The following is an 18,744-nucleotide window of genomic DNA, read 5'->3' on the forward strand; positions in this document are numbered from 1 at the left end:
CAGCAGCAGGTCCTTCCCTCCGAGAGGAACCGAGGGACCCACTGCCGAATTGCCGCTGAAGAACCCGGTGTGCCGCCCCTTCCCCTTGGCCGCCCCAAGCACCTACAGCTGCTGCCGATCGAGGCTTTTTTTTTTTTCCACTTGGGGTGGCAAAAACCCTGGAGCCGGCCCTGCACAGCCCACACAAATTATTCAGTTGAATGTTGCTGATGTGTCAATTTTTTATACTAATAAACAAGGTAGTAATGTAGTAACTAGCCATCTATTTATATTACAGCCTTTATCATGGTAAATTTGTATCTAAAATGAGCAGGGTTCCTCTGCTGGGTCTAATAAGGTGCATTTGAGGGCTCTAGTATCATTCGCCAGAATGCTCTCTCTCTTTCATTTTCTCCTTCCATCTCATTTTGAATTTTGTTTATTTTCCCCTGATAACCAACCATTCTAAAAGCAGTATAGGCCCACTGAAAACTGCCTCTTGGCTGCTTGATTCTATATTGAGCCAGTACTTTTAAGGAAAATTACTTTCCTATCACTCTTTCTTAAAATTACTAAAAAGCAACAAAGAGTCCTGTGGCACCTTATAGACTAACAGGCGTTTTGATGTCTGTTAGTCTACAAGGTACCACGGGACTCTGTCGCTTTTTACAGATCCAGACTAACACGGCTACCCCTCTGATAGTTAAAATTACTAGTAAGTGATAAGTCTTTGCCTTTCAATCTCCTTATCTGAAGATATCCTCTCACAGTTCTCAGTCTTGAGTCTCATGCTCCCAGCACCAGACATGGCTGAACTCCCCTAACTCTGCCTCAAAGGCTTAAAAGTCTTGTGTTAGTGGTAGGGTGACCAGACAGCAAATGTGAAAAATCGGGACAGGGAGTGGGGGTAATAGGAGCCTATATAAGAAAAAGATCCAAAAATCAGGACTGTCCCTATAAAATCGGGACATCTGGTCACTCTAGAGTGGAGTTCTGCCCTTTCTCATACTGGGAGCATGAGATCAGAGACTGAGAACCCTGTGACGGCAATCTCTTTAAAGAAATATTGTAATTCCTCCACTGAAATAGTTCAGCAGGAACAGTGTGGGGCTTCTGCCCACTCTGGTGTTGCTGGGCAGTGGTGGCACTGCTCCAGGGTTGATCTCAAGAGGTTGAAGGATGGGCCTGTTTCTGACTCACAACGGGAGGTGAGACTAAAACCGGGCCTTCCTTGTTCTGGGAGGCGAATGTCAACAGCAGTACTGGGTGTCAGCCTTGAGCTGCCAAGTAAAATATGTTTTATGGCCCCATACAGGCGTGGCCTGAACTGACTCCACGTGCTTTCATCAGAAGAGCTGAAGTTTTGGTAACAGCATACAGATCTGGGCTCATGGGACCACTGATTCCAACTAATCCTCTTCAGAAACAAAACTAAGCCACCTAGCTTGAGAATTATAATATTCAAGGTGCCACATTCATCCCTGGTATAAGCAAGTGCTACCAGTGGCTCCAATGGAGTTATGCCCACTTATTTTAAGATCGTGTGTGGCCAAAAGGGCTGCTAGGTGTGTCACCATTTTGTCCTGCTGACAGTCAGAGTGCAGCAGTAGCATCCAGAGTTAAAGTTTACTTCCTCTATTAATCCTAAAGGGAATGGCAGCTACTGTAAAATAGGGGAGAGGCTCTCAATGACAATGGAAAGATCTTCCAACTGCCTCCCTGATAAGAGGCCTGTGTAGCATTTCCTTATGGAGGGAGCATGGTCTAGTGGTTAAAGCAGCAGACTGGGAAGGAGAAGATTGGGGTTTCCAAGCCAGCTCTGCTATTGACTCACTATGGGACCTTAATAATAATGATACCTAGCTCTTTTCTAGCACTTCTCTTCAGTAGATCTCAAAGCACTTTACAAAAGAAGTCAGTATAATTACTGTTGTTTTACAATATGGGGAAACTGAGGCACAGATAGAGGAAGTGATTGCCCTAGGTCATCCAACAGGCCAGTGGCAGTGCCAAGAAGAGAACCCATCTCTCCCAAGTCCCAGTCCAGTATTCTATCAATGAGGCTACAGACAAGTGACTTAGTCTTTCTGTGCCTCAGTTCTCCCACCTGTAAAATACAGGCACCTTTGTAAAGTGCTTTGAGCTTCTCAGATGACAGGCACTAGTTAAATGAAACTATTAGAACGTACTATTATTTCCTCAGGAAAGGAGCATAGACTACTGGGCGAACAACAATACTGTGAGTCTGCGGTGCTGCTACCAGCTCTTCCACTGACTTGCTGGGTGACCTGGGGCAAGCCACTGAGCTTTTCCATACTTCAATTCCCTTCCCTGTAGAATGGGGATAATAAAATGCATCTTGCAGGAGTGTTGTAAGGCTTAATTAATGGGTGGAAAATGCTTTGAGATCCTGGGAAGGAAGATGCTATGGAAGTGTAAAGTATTATTAATTTTCATTGCAAAGACTTTGCATAACTAACTCACATGACTGGAGTACTATCATGGATGGATATAAACTGTTCAGGAAGGACAGGCAGGGCAGAAAAGGTGGGGGAGTTGCGTTGTATGTAAGAGAGGAGTATGACTGCTCAGAGCTCCGGTATGAAACTGCAGAAAAGCCTGAGTGTCTCTGGATAAAGTTGAGAAGTGTGAGCAACAAGGGTGATGTCGTGGTCGGAGTCTGCTGTAGACCACCACACCAGGGGGATGAGGTGGACGAGGCTTTCTTCTGGCAACTAGCAGAAGTTGCTAGATCGCAGGCCCTGGTTCTCATGGGAGACTTTAATCACCCTGATATCTGCTGGGAGAGCAATACAGCAGTGCACAGACAATCCAGGAAGTTTTTGGAAAGTGTAGGGGACAATTTCCTGGTGCAAGTGCTGGAGGAACCAACTAGGGGCAGAGCTTTTCTTGACCTGCTGCTCACAAACAGGGAAGAATTAGTAGGGGAAGCAAAAGTGGATGGGAACCTGGGAGGCAGTGACTATAAGATGGTCGAGTTCAGGATCCTGACACAAGGAAGAAAGGAGAGCAGCAGAATACGGACCCGGGACTTCAGAAAAGCAGACTTTGACTCCCTCAGGGAACAGATGGGCAGGATCCCCTGGGAGAATAACATGAAGGGCAAAGGGGTCCAGGAGAGCTGGCTGTATTTTAAAGAATCCTTATTGCGGTTGCAGGAACAAACCATCCCGAAGTGTAGAAAGAATAGTAAATATGGCAGGCGACCAGCTTGGCTAAACAGTGAAATCCTTGCTGATCTTAAACGCAAAAAAGAAGCTTACAAGAAGTGGAAGATTGGACAAATGACCAGGGAGGAGTATAAAAATATTGCTCAGGTATGCAGGAGTGAAATCAGGAAGGCCAAATCACACTTGGAGTTGCAGCGAGCAAGAGATGTTAAGAGTAACAAGAAGGGTTTCTTCAGGTACGTTAGCAACAAGAAGAAAGTCAAGGAAAGTGTGGGCCCCTTACTGAATGAGGGAGGCAACCTAGTGACCGAGGATTTGGAAAAAGCTAATGTACTCAATGATTTTTTTGCCTCTGTCTTCACAAACAAGGTCAGCTCCCAGACTGCTGCACTGGGCAGCACAATATGGGGAGAAGGTGACCAGCCCTCTGTGGAGAAAGAAGTGGTTCGGGACTATTTAGAAAAACTGGACGTGCACAAGTCCATGGGGCCGGATGCGCTGCATCCGAGGGTGCTAAAGGAGTTGGCGGATGAGATTGCAGAGCCATTAGCCATTATTTTTGAAAACTCATGGCGATCGGGGGAGGTCCCGGATGACTGGAAAAAGGCTAATGTAGTGCCCATCTTTAAAAAAGGGAAGAAGGAGGATCCAGGGAACTACAGGCCAGTCAGCCTCACCTCAGTCCCTGGAAAAATCATGGAGCAGGTCCTCAAGGAATCAATTATGAAACACTTAGAGGAGAGGAAAGTGATCAGGAACAGTCAGCATGGATTCACCAAGGGGAAGTCGTGCCTGACTAACCTAATTGCCTTCTATGATGAGATAACTGGCTCTGTGGATGAGGGGAAAGCAGTGGATGTGTTATTCCTTGACTTTAGCAAAGCTTTTGATACGGTCTCCCACAGTATTCTTGCTGCCAAGTTAAAGAAGTATGGGCTGGATGAATGGACTGTAAGGTGGATAGAAAGCTGGCTAGATCGTCGGGCTCAACGGGTAGTGATCAATGGCTCCATGTCTAGTTGGCAGCCAGTTTCAAGCGGAGTGCCCCAAGGGTCGGTCCTGGGGCCGGTTTTGTTTAATATCTTTATTAATGATCTGGAGGATGGTGTGGACTGCATTCTCAGCAAGTTTGCCGATGACACTAAACTAGGAGGCGTGGTAGATACACTAGAGGGTAGGGATCGGATACAGAGGGACCTAGACAAATTAGAGGATTGGGCCAAAAGAAACCTGATGAGGTTCAACAAGGACAAGTGCAGAGTCCTGCACTTAGGACGGAAGAATCCCATGCACAGCTACAGACTAGGGACCGAATGGCTAGGTAACAGTTCTGCAGAAAAGGACCTAGGAGTCACAGTGGACGAGAAGCTGGATATGAGTCAACAGTGTGCTCTTGTTGCCAAGAAGGCTAACGGCATTTTGGGCTGTATAAGTAGGGGCATTGCCAGCAGATCGAGGGACGTGATCGTTTCCCTTTATTCGACATTGGTGAGGCCTCATCTGGAGTACTGTGTCCAGTTTTGGGCCCCACACTACAAGAAGGATGTGGAAAAATTGGAAAGAGTCCAGCGGCAGGCAACAAAAATGATTAGGGGTCTGGAGCGCATGACTTATGAGAAGAGGCTGAGGGAACTGGGATTGTTTAGTCTCCAGAAGAGAAGAATGAGGGGGGATTTGATAGCAGCCTTCAACTACCTGAAGGGGGGTTCCAAAGAGGATGGAACTCGGCTGTTCTCAATGGTGGCAGATGACAGAACAAGGAGTAATGGTCTCAAGTTGCAGTGGGGGAGGTCTAGGTTGGATATTAGGAAACACTATTTCACCAGGAAATGGTGAAGCACTGGAATGCGTTACCTAGGGAGGTGGTGGAGTCTCCTTCCTTGGAGGTTTTTAAGGCCCGGCTTGACAAAGCCCTGGCTGGGATGATTTAGTTGGGAATTGGTCCTGCTTTGAGCAGGGGGTTGGACTAGATGACCTCCGGAGGTCCCTTCCAACCCTGATATTCTATGATTCTATGATTCATATGGGGACAAATAATGTGCTTATTAGGACTTGTGCTCTGCCACGGTTGTTTACTCCTTCACTAACTGCATGGAATTTTCTTTAAACCACTATAGATGGTGTGGTTTGCTGCATTGCCTCAGTATATTGCCTTAATTTAATATATTGACAGTGTCTCACCAGTTTACTGTCTTCTCCCTTAACTCCTCATCCCTTGAGGCAATGTAAATTCCTTTCTTTTCCTTAGCAGCAACACCTCATCCTGTTCTTTAATCCTGCCCTTCGCACAATTGCTGCATCTGAGTAGTATGCAGAGAGCCTTCACAGCATATCCTGATGTTTCAGCAAGGCTGGCAGCTGGGAAAAGTGAGCACAGTAATGCTGCTGTGAATAAAGTAATGCAGGAGCTTCCCATCTCAAACGTGTTCTATCTGGAGCTTTTGCCTGCCCTCTTCTGGGCCAATTCAGTGTCTGCAGGGCTCTTTATTTTGTCCCACACTTTGAAAGGGATGTGTCAGTGGATGGCACTCTTTGTCCTTCAGCCTTTTGTATTATCCGGCAGGCCCCAGCTGCAAGGAGAAGTGGCCACATACGGAGGCGAAACATGTTTTGAGAACTATGAATTTACATTCCAAAGAAGGGATCACAACACCACACCTCTGGCCAGCCCCTCTCCGAGGTCCAGAGAACCCGGGCCACTTCCAACTTGAGGCCCTTAGCCATAATAAAAATAAGAAATGACGACACATGAAATTAAACAAAATAAGGCACCAAAAAAAAAAAGAGAGAGAGAGACATAATTTGAATATTTCTCTTATTTGCTTAAATTTGCAGCTCTAAGCTGAGAGAGTGTGTCACATTTTGGTCCGATAGGGGCGCGCATAAAAACAAGTTGCAAAACTAATCAAATGCCAAAAAATTAACAAGTGTCTAAATTTGAGGTCCCTTTTGAGCTTGAGGCCCAGGCCAAATGGCCCTCCTGCCCCCCCCCCCGCCTCCCCCCTCCCCGATTGGCCCTGGCTCACAAGGTAGGATTTTAAGACTGAAGGGACCAAATCCAACAATCCATGCTCCTGATGGCGGTAGCTAGGGGGACTAAACAGCAAGTGTGAAAAATCAGGACGGGGGTGGAGGGGTAATAGGAGCCTATATAAGAAAAAGACCCAAAAATCGGGACTGTCCCTATAAAATCGGGACATCTGGTCACCCTAGCGACAGCAGTAGCTGTGGTCCTTTATGATAGCCTGAGCAGAGAGCTGGCTGTCAGCATGGCTGAGTTCTAGACTTATCTATGCCACTCAAGGCACATCTACATTGGTTTTTTTTAACTACTATGCTAATGTGGCTGCAGCAGTGTAAACCCCTACTGTAAATATGCTGCAGGAGTGTAGGTAGACTGGAATTGCACCAACATGGCTTACTCCACTGTGGGAATTAAATGGGGGCAGTATATTTGATTCATGCCCTGTATTTTTTTATTTTTTTTTTGGTAATGCATTTTGTGATTCCCATGGAAATCCAGATTAATATCCATCCTCCTATTTGAAACTCTGCCTTAGATGAATTTGAATAAATTGCAAGTGTACTACCAAATGCCCTCTCTAATGTAAACTCCACTTACTCTTGCTCCTCCATTAAATCAAATATGGAAAAGAAATATGAAATACAAGCATATTTAAGAACAAGAATTAAGATGAAGAGGGGGCAGAGAATGTCCCAGATGCAAAGCACAGCTAGTCCCAGGAAATATAGATTAGTGCAATACATAATTTTAAATCGAGTTTATTATTCTTTAAAACTTTAAGTAAAAAAAAAATCAGAAATTTGTCATAAAGTGCTGACTTACAGGAAATTGTCTTTTCCATCTGGTGTAGGAAGATAAAAAATTCTTACCACTCTGGAATCAAACATTTACACTAGTTTTGAGGATGTCTGATGTGAACGTCAAGCTTAACCCTTAAACAGCATCTTGAGAAACCATCTCTTGAACACTCGGGAAGGATAGGGTGACCAGATGTCCCATTTTTAAAGGGAGAGTCCTGCATTTAAGCCCTTCTGCAGGTGTCTCAATTTTTTATTAAAAACAGGCAAATTGTCCTGTATTTTCTGTCTCCTCCCTCATCAGAACTGGCAGGTCCACCCGCCCGCCAGCGGCAACAAGGGGGGTGGATGTGCAAAGCTGGTGGCAGGGCAAAGCTGCAGCACGCAGGGCCAGCTGCTCCCCCTGCTGGTCCATCAGCGCAACCCCCACTGCATGCTGGCTCTCTCCCAGCAGGACCCTGCTCTGTTCTGCTTCCAGCCAGCACAGGCTGCGCGCTGTGAGCTGCTGCAGACGGTGAGTGCGGGCAGGTGTCAGGCAGCGGGCGGTTACGTGTCGCCTTTGCTGCCCACCCATCGTCCCTTTATGTGCTCCCCCTCTCGCTGTCCTCCCCCTGCTTTGCCTCTTCAGCCCCGCTGTTCCTCCATATCCTCCACCCACCCCCGGCAGGGTGCATCCCGCTCCCAGCGTTGTGCGGAGAACCAGCCCCTGGTCGGAGCGCTTAGCTCACCAACAGCCTGGATGGCAGGCTCCTTCCTTCCCCCACCGCCTCTGGCTGGGTCCATGCCCTGGGAAAACCCAAGACCCTCCAGCCTGGGGCACTGGTGAGGAGGAGCTGAGCCCTGTGTGGTCCAAAGCACTGCACAGCACTGGCACAAGACAGCCTCTCCATCCCTCAGCTAAGCTCTGGAGTGGCGGCGGGGGAGAAGCAATTTTCAGCCTGTTCACGTCCCGACCCTGCAGACTCCATAGCACCCTCTTCACACACCCCTCCGGGGTCCTGCCCCCAGGAGCGCGGGGCTGCTCCATCCCCTAGGCACCCTACCCTGCTGAGCTACCTCTCTCGCCAGGTTCGCTGAAGCTCCTGCAGTCAGGTTCCCTGGGCCCCGGTGCACAATGCATCCATAGGGCTTCACCCCTTCCTGCCCACATTGTAGCCAGAGGACAGGAGGCAGCTGGGTTATGTCGGTGGCCAGCAGCAGCCTGGAGATGTTAGCTGCCTTGCAACACTGTGCGGACAGGAAGGGTGGGGGAGAGAAGAGATGAGCTCTGCAAAGACACGGGCCAGGTCATCCCTTCCCCATCTCTTCTTCCCCTGCTGCTGGAAGCAGCTCCAGTCCTTCCCTCCCCCAGAGTGCCAAAAGGCTGCTGTTGGCCACATTATGGTGTGAACCCTGGAAGAAATCTGGGGATGGATTGCCTCAGGAAGACATGGCACCAGGTAGCAGGAGAGGCGGGGCCATCCTGAGGCTCAGCCATGCATGGAGGGCAGAGAGCACCAGGCAGGGAGGGTCAGGTCAGTTGGTCACCCCCTCCCACCCGTGAGAGAGGTGTATTGGAGAGAGAGAGAGAGAGAGAGAGAGAGAGAGAGAGAGAGAGAGAGTGTGTGTGTGTGTGTGTGTGTGTGTGTGTGTGTGTGTGTGTGTGTGTGTGTGTGTGTGTGTACCTCTCGCCGTGTGAACCCTAAAGCCTTAAAGATAAGAAGGTAAATAAAAAGAATCTAACTATGGATTATTTCTTTTTAACAGGGCATCAGATTTGTACTGCACAGTTCTGATTGATTGCGGTTGAACTTGCTTGAATACGAGTTATTTTACCAGGTGTCCCATATTCAGCATAGGGAAATACGGTCACCCTAGGGAAGGAAAAAGCTGAGTCATTTTGGGACCATGCCTGTGAGGTGATAAGCACCCTCAACTTCCAGTGGAGCCAAGTTAGAGGGTGATCAGCAGCTCAGAACATCAGGCCTTTGGTTTGCTGGTGATAGGTATTGGGGCTCAGCTCTTCCCCCTTAGCTCTGTGGAGTCTAAGGGGGGGGGGGGCATGCACACATCTATCTCCCCTGCCTGTGCAAACGGAGGCTCAGCTGCCTGCATGACAGCATCCCCTGTCCTTTAAGCACTGCAGGAGCCATATGGTGTGAGCTCCACCTAGGGGTTGGGAATGGAAACCAGGCAAGCAAGGAGGAAGGTAGGCCAAGGGAGCAGCTAGAATAGATGTGGTTTTTCCCCTGCAGCTCCCACACAAGATAAGACAGCCCATTGTTATGTTATCTGTTCCACAGAGCCCTTTCCTGTTCCACAGAGCCCTGTACCAGAGGCAGCCATGCGGGGGGGCAGAGGGGGGGGGAGGGAAAGGGGCATGCATGATGGAGCCCAACAGGTGGGGATTCACTTCTTTGCTTGCATTTCATTTTAGTGGCCCATCTCTCTTTTCCTGCAGACCAGAAGGTTCTATTGAGACCCAGAGTTACAGCAACTGGTCAACAAAACACAAATACTAGCAGGAGGCCCATGTAGCAAAGGGATGTAGCAAGCTTCACTGTCCCAGAGTACCTCCTCACAACCTCCTCACTTTCCCCTTGGTCTTCCGTAATTCCACCCAGCCACCAATCAAAACCAATACACAAAATTCAAATACAATTCAAACCAGATGGAAAACACACAGCTAGGTCTTCAGCGATCCGTCAATGCTGTTGGGGAAAACAGAAAAAATAATTACCCAACCCAGCTGCACCCTGTTAATGTAGACTCCTGCTGTTTCTCATTCTGAAAATTCTGGTGTTCTACAGGGAGGGCCCCAACAGATGTCAATTGTTACTGCCTTGTGTGTGGTCAACAGTGTTGAATGCTGCAGAGAGGTCCAGGACTAAGTTTCCGCTAAGCTGCGCGGCTGCGCAGCAGGATATCAAGGGCCACACAGGCAGAGAGAGGTGCCTCTCCCACAGGCCCGGAGCTGCTCCGGCCCGGAAGAGGCGCCTCTCCCCTGGCCCCGGGCTGCTGTGGCGAGAGAGGACTGGGGGGAGTTCTCTCTCCCTGCTGCAGCCCCGGGGCACCCTGCATCCCAAACCCCTTATTCCCAGTCCCACCCCAGCCAGAGCACTCACCCCCCCACACACACCCCAACCCTCTGCCCCAGCGCTGATCCCCCTCCTGCACCCCAAACCCCTCATCCTCAGTCCCACCCAGAGCCCTCACCCCCAGCCAAAATAATCCACACCACTAAGCAACGTAAATTATACTGACCTAAGTACTGGTGTAAGACAGCGCTAAGTTGGCGGGAGAGCTTCTCCTACTGACAATGCTACTCCCTCTCATGGGAGGTGGAGTAATCGAACCAACGAGAGAACTCTCTCCCATCAACGTACAGCGTCTCCACCAGAAGTGCTACAGCTGCACCACTGTAGCATTTCTTGTGTAGATGTAGCTAGAGAGAGCTCATTAAGAGCATTATGGTCTTGTGATTCAGACACAGGTATGAGACTTAGGAAATCTGAATTATGTTCCTGGCTCTGCCACAAACTTCCTGTGTGACCTTGAGCAAGTCATTTACCTTCTTTGTGCCTCACTTGCCCATCTGTAAACAGGATAATAATATTTCCCTACCTCAGAGGAGTGTTGTGATAAGCAATTCATTAACATATGTGAGGTGTCCAGCTATTCTGATAATGAAGGCAATAGTAAAATGTATATTTAAATGCCGCAGTCCTTATGTACACACACAACAGGTAAAGACTGTGCAAACAGGCTTCAAACACCTGCATCCTAAACAGTCGGGCTTCCTCTTGACTATTGACAAGTGTGTTCCAAGGACTGGCTATGCAGTAACATGGCTAGATTACAGGTACACTAATTGGTACCAATACTAAATGCTTAGTTTAAATGAGTCTTCAGTTCAACAATTTCATGAGGAGAATAATACATAGTTGACTAATGGGGGTGATGCGAGGATTAATTAGGTAATGATGTCTTTAAGGGGCTTTGGAGTTGTAAATCACTATAAAAAAGATTAAGTATTAGCCGATATCATGATGATTAGTATAATCCTAGACCCAGCACATCACTTATACTATAATTTTAACATATAATTGTTATTGTTGTTTAGAACATGAGGCGTGAGCAAGCCTTGAACCACATTCACTTGTCCAGTTCACTGCAGGAACTGGGAAGATCAAAGGAACTAGAAAGGAGTGGAAATCAATAGGACTAAGGAATTGAAATTCTTTAATCTTGACATGAAACGTCACTTGCTGCATTGTTCAGCTGGACAGAATTTTTAAGGGGCATTTAAATGATGCTATTACAGCTGTCAGCCTCTACATTCGGATGTTCAGCTGACTTTGGTGGAACATGCCCATCCCAACTGGAATCGCTTTAAGTATGCGATGCAGTGAGCGCACCAGACCCGCTTGTACTGTTCACAAGACACATGCCTTCTCTCAGAAGATTTTGGTTACATTGCGCTCCTTCCAGTTACCAAGTGGGAATTCAAGTCTTCTGCAGCCGAATCCACTACAATCTGATCCTGTAGTCCTTGGGGTAAAATTCATGAGTTTTGCCTGCAAGATTAGGACCTAGTAGATCTCTGGGAGTTTTGACTATCACCTTAGACTCGTTTTAACTACTTTATAGGTTCAGAAGCAAGATTCATAATTTGCACCGAGCCAGTGAACATGGGATTTCTATGTATCCAAGTACTTTGATGCCCCCCCCCCATCACTGTAGCATCTCACAATCTTTAAAGTAGCTTTCCGCACAGCACCTCTGTGAGGTAGGGAAGTTTTATTATCCCCATTTGCCACAGTTGGGGAATTGAGGTACAGAGAGACTTGAGTAACTCACTCAGGGTCCCATATGTAGTCTACAGCAGAGAAGGGAATTGATCACCAATCTCCCAAATCCCAGGCTAACAGCCTAACCACTGAATTATCCTTCCTCTCTCGCTGGTTGCAGAATTCTCAAGTTTATGAATAATCCCTACTCCAGTTACACATGGGAAGCATATTATTATTGTATGTGTCTACTGCAGTCAAAGCACTGACCAAAACCCAGCATCTACTCTACTTTTTAGTTAGTGTTACGGGAGACTACGCTTGGTGTATTGTTCTCTCTTCTGTCTGTAGGTTCACACAGAGCTTTTGTGTGTGGAAATAGGGGAGGGTAAAATTGAAGAGATAAGTACCCAGTGCTATAAATTGCCTCAGCAGGACTAAAATTGCAAGGCCAGATTCTGCTGTCATTTATACTGGTATAAACTGGAGTCACTCCACTAAGGTCAATGAAGTTATTTTAGATTCACACACCTAACTGAGATAAGAATCTGTCCTTTTCCAAGAGTCCATAGAGTTTCCTTGAAAGATAGATACAGATTGTTGGTTCAGTGCCCATTGTAATCTGAGAACACAAAACACATACAGAAGCAGTTTATTCTGAACACATTTAAGGCTAGATTGTGTTTATACAATCAGCCCTGAGTACAGCGCAGCATGGAGCTGTGCTGCCCCAGAAACACCCTGGAATGCTGCAATGGAAAGGATGCAAACACTGAAAGAGAATAATTAAATTCAAACTAAACATTGTTTTCATTTAGCTTTGATGATAGATTTATGAAAACATTTCTGATCAGGGTTTGTTTGGTTTTTGTAAACGAAAATCTCCATTTTAGCTTTGAAAAAGTTATTTCTCTGTATTTGTACACATACACGTATAATTGTAGTAGTGTGGCTGGAACAGCGACCCCTTGTGGTGACCTTCCAGACACCCGAACCTGGCCAAGGGTCTCCTGGGGAAGTGGGGGGCAGGGGGAAGAAGACTATATCTGGAGTCCACTGAGGCAGGCTCTGGTCCACCAGATAGTTGTCCCTTCAGTCTTATCCGTGTTGGAGGCTGGGGATATGGAGGGGGGGGGGGCTCAACCCCAAAATGTACAGTAATAAAAAGCAAATGTAACTCAATATTGGGCCAGCCCCCCCAGCTTCCAGTGCACCCCTACCCTTTCCTTCCAGCTTGGTTCCCAAACAGCTGTTCCTCCCCAGTGGCTGCTCTGGCTAGCAGGACTATCTTTGCAAGTCTGCAAGCAAAGCTCCCTTCAGGCAGAGCTCCGTCCTCCTTCCTGCCCAGTCAGGCCTGAACTGAACCAGGCTCTCCCCTTTTATTCCCCCTCCAGGCTTGGCGTTGGCCACAGATAGAGCAGAGCAGGACTAGCTGGGCTCATAGGCTCTCCTTAACCTCTTCTCTGCTGGTACAGGGCCTCTCTGCCCCATCACGCTAATATTATTTATACTGATTGTTATTTTCTCATCATTGTGAACAGTGACTAAAATATTAATTAATAAGTGAGCTAATTAATTCTTGGCAGCTGGTTTATCCTGCTCTCATTGTAGCTCATTTTATGACTTGATGTATGTTTCCTAGGGTATGTCTACACTGTGGAGACTATATCAGCCTAATCCTGTACTGTAGATACAGCCTACATGGACGGAAGGCGTTTTTCAGTCAGTGTAGGACCACCTCCCTGAGCAACAGTAGCCATGTGGATGGAAGCATTCCTCCATCAACATAGTTGCGTCTACCAGGGCCTAGCTACAGCCGTCAGCCACCCAAGAACAACCCCACTCAACCTGTCGGGTCTGGACTGGGATGGCTAGCCCAAGACGCTGTAACATTCACATTTTCTAGCATGCTCAGTACTGGGTTTACAATGATGCCAATGGCACCGTGGCACTGGGCCCTCACGCAGAAGGGGCCCTGCCCCCCCGCACTCTGCCCCTGAGGCCCTGCCCACCGCTCACTCCTCTGCCCCCTACCCTCTATGTGAGTGGCAGGCGGGGCCTTGGGGGCAGAGAGGAGCAAGCAGTGAGCAGGGCCTCAGGGACAGAGTGCAGGGGCAGGGCCATGGTCTGGGTGCCAGGGCCCACAAAAGGTTAATCCAGCCCTGAGCATGCTCACTTGAGCAGAGCTAGCATGTGTCTATCAACCTGGGCTGGGAGGCATGCCCCCAGCTGCAGTGTAGACATACTCTAAGAAGTCTGCTATTCATGATGAGAATAAGCCAGTGTGTGGTGATACATTCTATCAGCTCTTCTCTAGTGGGCCAGGGGGTTCTGCACAAGCTAAGCACTTATATTAAAAACAAGAGAGAGAAAGTTTCCAGCCCTTTTGGTTACAAAAAATTCTAAAGCTAACCCAATACTGCAGAAACAACATCTCTCCCCAAATGAATGGAAGACCTGGTCTACACTAGGGGGGAGGATCGATCTAAGATACGCAACTTCAGCTATGAGAATAGTGTAGCTGAAGTCGACGTATCTTAGATCGACTTAGAATCACTTACTTCACGTCTCACAGTGCGGGATCGACGGCCGCTGCTCCCCCGTCGACTGCTTCCGCTTCTCGCCGAGCTGGAGTTCAGCAGTCGATGGGAGAGCGATTGGGGATTGATTTATCGCGTCTACACTACACGAGATAAATCAATCCCCGATAGCGCGATCGCTACCCACCGAACTGCTATGGCTTCTCTACATGGAGGAGTGGAAGGATAGGCTGCAAACGGTAACTTAATATGGACAAAGGGCTTAAGTGGCCACCATATAGATCCACAGGCCTTACCTTCACCAGTAGGGAATGCACAAGAGACCCAGCTGCTCCTACACCTCGTTAACAATGGTAACAGTCATGGCTACAAAGCTATTCCAAACTGGCCTTCCTGGTTGCCAATTTTGGTTGGATGTATTCCTGGAGATTTCACCACATGACAGTCTTTAATTAAAGATTAATCTTTAATTCCTGGAGACTCCGGGACAATCCTGGAGGATTGGCAACCTATTGTTGTGGTAGACTTCTCTCTCAGCCTGTGTGTGAAGGGAGGAAGGCAGCATTTCATTCTAAACCCGGTGCTACCTGCACCAGTCATCTCAATGGGGTTTTAGCAGTGAAGACTGTAATAGTTAACTAGTTCACTGTGCCACTTGTTTTAGTAGAAATATCCAGAAACTCGTGGACTCTGGATAGATCTAGAGCAGAGCACTACTACTTTCTTATCCGCCCCACAATCTCACCACTGGTTAGGAGCCCAACTTTTAATCCACCTCCTTCTGGCCAAATAGGTCTTCATTCTCTGGTTTCAGCCTGCATTTTGGGGGGGCTGAGAAGGGTGTGTGTGTGCAAAGCATATAAAGTGACTCTTTCCTGCCCAAGTTTTGCTCTTCACGTTGATTTCATCCATCATCAGCTATGAGTGGCTCAAAGAGCTCACTGAGCTGAATGGGTCCATATTGGCCTACAATAGGAAATTGAATAGCTTGAGGCTTTACTGTTGGCTGATTACTCCCTCCGTTCCTGGACTTCTCCAGACCATTTGCGGGTTGGAGGACGGATTGTCCAACATCCTGTTTTATGACTTGAGGCAATGTGCTTCTCTGTTTAGGATAAAGGACCATGACTTTGGCCTCCTGTCTTATCCATTCACGAACTGGATTGCTGCCTTATATATGGGAGCTGTGATAAAACATACCCCTGTATTCACATCCTACACACTATTGTAATAATCATTGTACAAGATACAAGGCATACTATTTGAAAACTCATAATTTGCTGATTGGTACCATCCTGATAAAATGTGTGTGGCAACATTGTATGTAAAGTTATAAGATTCCACTGTATGGCAGTGTTAACGTATGTTCCAAACTGTCTCAAACCAAGGAATGTGTGCTCTGCTTAATTTGCATCAAGCAGGAAGGGAACCAAAGGAAGCTCAAACAGATGAAGAAAAAGCAGCAGGAAACATTCTTCCCTAGAGACTTTTTGTCTCCTGGTACCCAGCTGGAAATGTTTTTCAAAATGGAGACTGAAATTATAAATGGAGGGACAAACACCTCAAGGCCCCCCACCCCATCCTCCTGTCCATTGATTCACTGCGCCTGAAGGGACAAAGTAAGAAGCTGTTGGACTAGAGAAGGGCTCCTGATCTAAGAAGTTCAGTCAGTAAGACTGCTGAGAGCATGTGGTGAGAAAACCTTGCTTTGAATTTAACATAGTTTAAGTTAGACACTGGTTGCATTTTATCTTTAGTTTTCTTGTAACCATTTCTGACTTTTATGCCTTATTACTTGTGCTCACTTAAAATCTCTATGTAGTTAATAAACTTGTTTTATCTAATCCAGTGTGTTTAAATTGAAGTGCTTGGGAAACTCCATTTGGGGTGGCAAGATGTGTGCATGTTATTTCTATTACAAAAATAACAGACTTTTATATAAACGGGTATTTTCCAGGAGAGAGCTGGGACATACATTTCTGGGGGGGAAATCTAAGACTGGGAGTGTGTTGGGGTCACCCTGCAGTATAACCCAGGCTGGTGAGAGCCAGAGTGTAACCAGGCTGGCAGGCTGCAGTTACACGCAAACACTCAGGGTGTGGTTTGCATGCTGGAAGGGTGTTTGTGAGCGGCCCATGTGGGAACTCCTTCAGCAAGGCATTGTAAGGCACCCAAGGTTGCAGTGCAAGGGTGGCACAGATGCTCATTAGTCTAGACTGTACCCAGGTATGTCCCTTCCTTTAAGCTAAATACAACAGAAAAACAAAGCATTGTGTGTCTTTCAGTTCATTATTAAAGCATAATCAATCATGAAGTAAAACACTAGAGAAAATCCTATTTCTTGTTGTTTTCTAGTCCCAGACAGAGGAGCAGATGACAAGGCATTAGCAAAAATATAGAGATGATGGTGTAGGATTTCCCCCTAGGAAAGGACATTTATCCCATGCCTACAGCCCTACCAAATTCACGGTCCATTTTGGTCAATTTCACAGTCAAACGATTTTGAAAATCATAAATTTCATGATTTCAGCTATTTAAATCTGAAATTTTACACTGTGGTAATGGTAGGGATCCTGATTCAAAAAGGAGTTGGTGGTGATGGTGGGGGTTACGGTACTGCTCCCCTTACTTCTGCGCTGCTACTGAGGGTGGTGCTGCCTTCAGAGATGGGCAGCTGGAGAGCAGCGGCTGCTGGCTGGGATCCCAGCTCTGAAGGCAGAGCTGCCACGGTATGGTATTGCCACCCTTACTTCTGCACTTCTGCCTGCAAAATTAGGCCCTCAGTCAGCAGCCGCCACTCTTCGGCCACCCCACTCTGAAGGGGAAGCAGGTGCTAATTGGGGAGGACTTGTGGATGGAAGCCACAGATGGGGGAAGAGAAGCTTCCCATCGACCCACTGCCAAAACCCTTCTGCAATGGATATAACCACATACTGACATTTTTCCAGTTTTTTTGCTTTAAGAATCTGACCATCCTGTTAGTGGTATGTTATGGAGTGTGCCGCTGGCCCCTGTGCTGCCTGTAGCTAGGTGTTCCCTGCCTTAGTTTCCCCTAATGTGCCATCAATAAGTTCAATGAGGCTTTACATAAGGAACAGAACCCTTTCTCAGGGGTCTAGTTTATTAATCAGTGTCCCAACGAGAATACAAGCACACCTTCACCTAGTGTCTTAGCTGGGAGTCAGTCAGTTTATCTGTTCCCACCTGAGTCCACCTCTTCCCTCTACCTGGGTTCTTTATCAGCAGAGTTTTCTTGACTCTGCACTCTTCCCTGGAGTCAGGCCTCTTGCTGCTACCTCGGTAGAATCCTTCCCTGGAGCCAGAGTTGGTAGAGATCTGTCAATTGAATCCCTTCTCTGGGACAGCACGTAGTTCTCGATGGGCTGTGCTTCTCACCACTGTTTGGGAGAACCTTTTGCTGGGAATAGGCCTTCTTGGAGGGCTGCCAGCTGTAACTCTGCCCTCAGAAATCTCCCCTCTCTAGAAGCACATCTAGGGTCTTTGCTTACATGAGCCTTCCTGATCAGCTGTCCTGGGAGTTCCCTGTCTCCAGGAGCACACCTTCTAGGTTCCCTACTCTTGTGGGCTCTCCTTATCAGCTCTCTTAGGAGCACATCTCCTCAAGAGCTCCCTGTCTCCAGAAACTCCCACCCCAGCACTGGTACCCCTTTATCAGCCTCATTAGCTGCCTGCCAGCCAGCCAGCCATGTGTGTCTGGGTTGGCTCATTCTCCCTTACAGGAGCCTGTCACAGGTAGCTTGGGCCCTGACTCCCCTTAAAGGGGTCAACCACCCTGAGACACAGCCTGATCCTCTGTATCTTGTGCAAGCAAAATAAAGTATTTGTGACCATCTGAGGTATGCAAGAAATGCAGGACTGAACCCTATACAGGTGGAGAATAACCCTTTTTGGAAGAAAGAGTGATTTTAGTCATCTTATGCAGTAAATTTCTCCCAGCAATAATTTCACAGATCAGTTTTGGAGATCCTGAAGTTCCACAGATCCTTATTAACCACCAGGGTCTATAAAGATTTATATTTACTATCCCTTTGAAAGAGTCTCAGAAATAAAGTGGACACACACTACATATTTTTCAAAGATACTAAAAATGTGTATCAAGTGTTTTTTGTTTAAATACATAATTAAAATGACCCTTTAAAAGCTGAACTATTTGTATGGCCCAATTAAAGTTTCCTGAAATTCTTCTACAAATGTGCCTTTCTGTAGATTTTTGAGGAACACTTACATGCAGTTCATTTCATGGATGCTATTCATACACAATGTTGTTTTATTTAAAATGTAAAAATGTCTAAATCTAAATGGAGGAAAAGTTATTGTCTCAAAGAAAATCCAAAGGGGGAAAAATAGCCCTTTGAAAAGGTGTCTAATTCTTATACGTATATGCGCCTTAAAATGATTTGCATACAAATACAGGGAAAGTGG

This window comes from Emys orbicularis, chromosome 6 (genome assembly GCF_028017835.1).
Source record: "Emys orbicularis isolate rEmyOrb1 chromosome 6, rEmyOrb1.hap1, whole genome shotgun sequence".
In the NCBI taxonomy this organism is placed as follows: Eukaryota; Metazoa; Chordata; order Testudines; family Emydidae; genus Emys; species Emys orbicularis.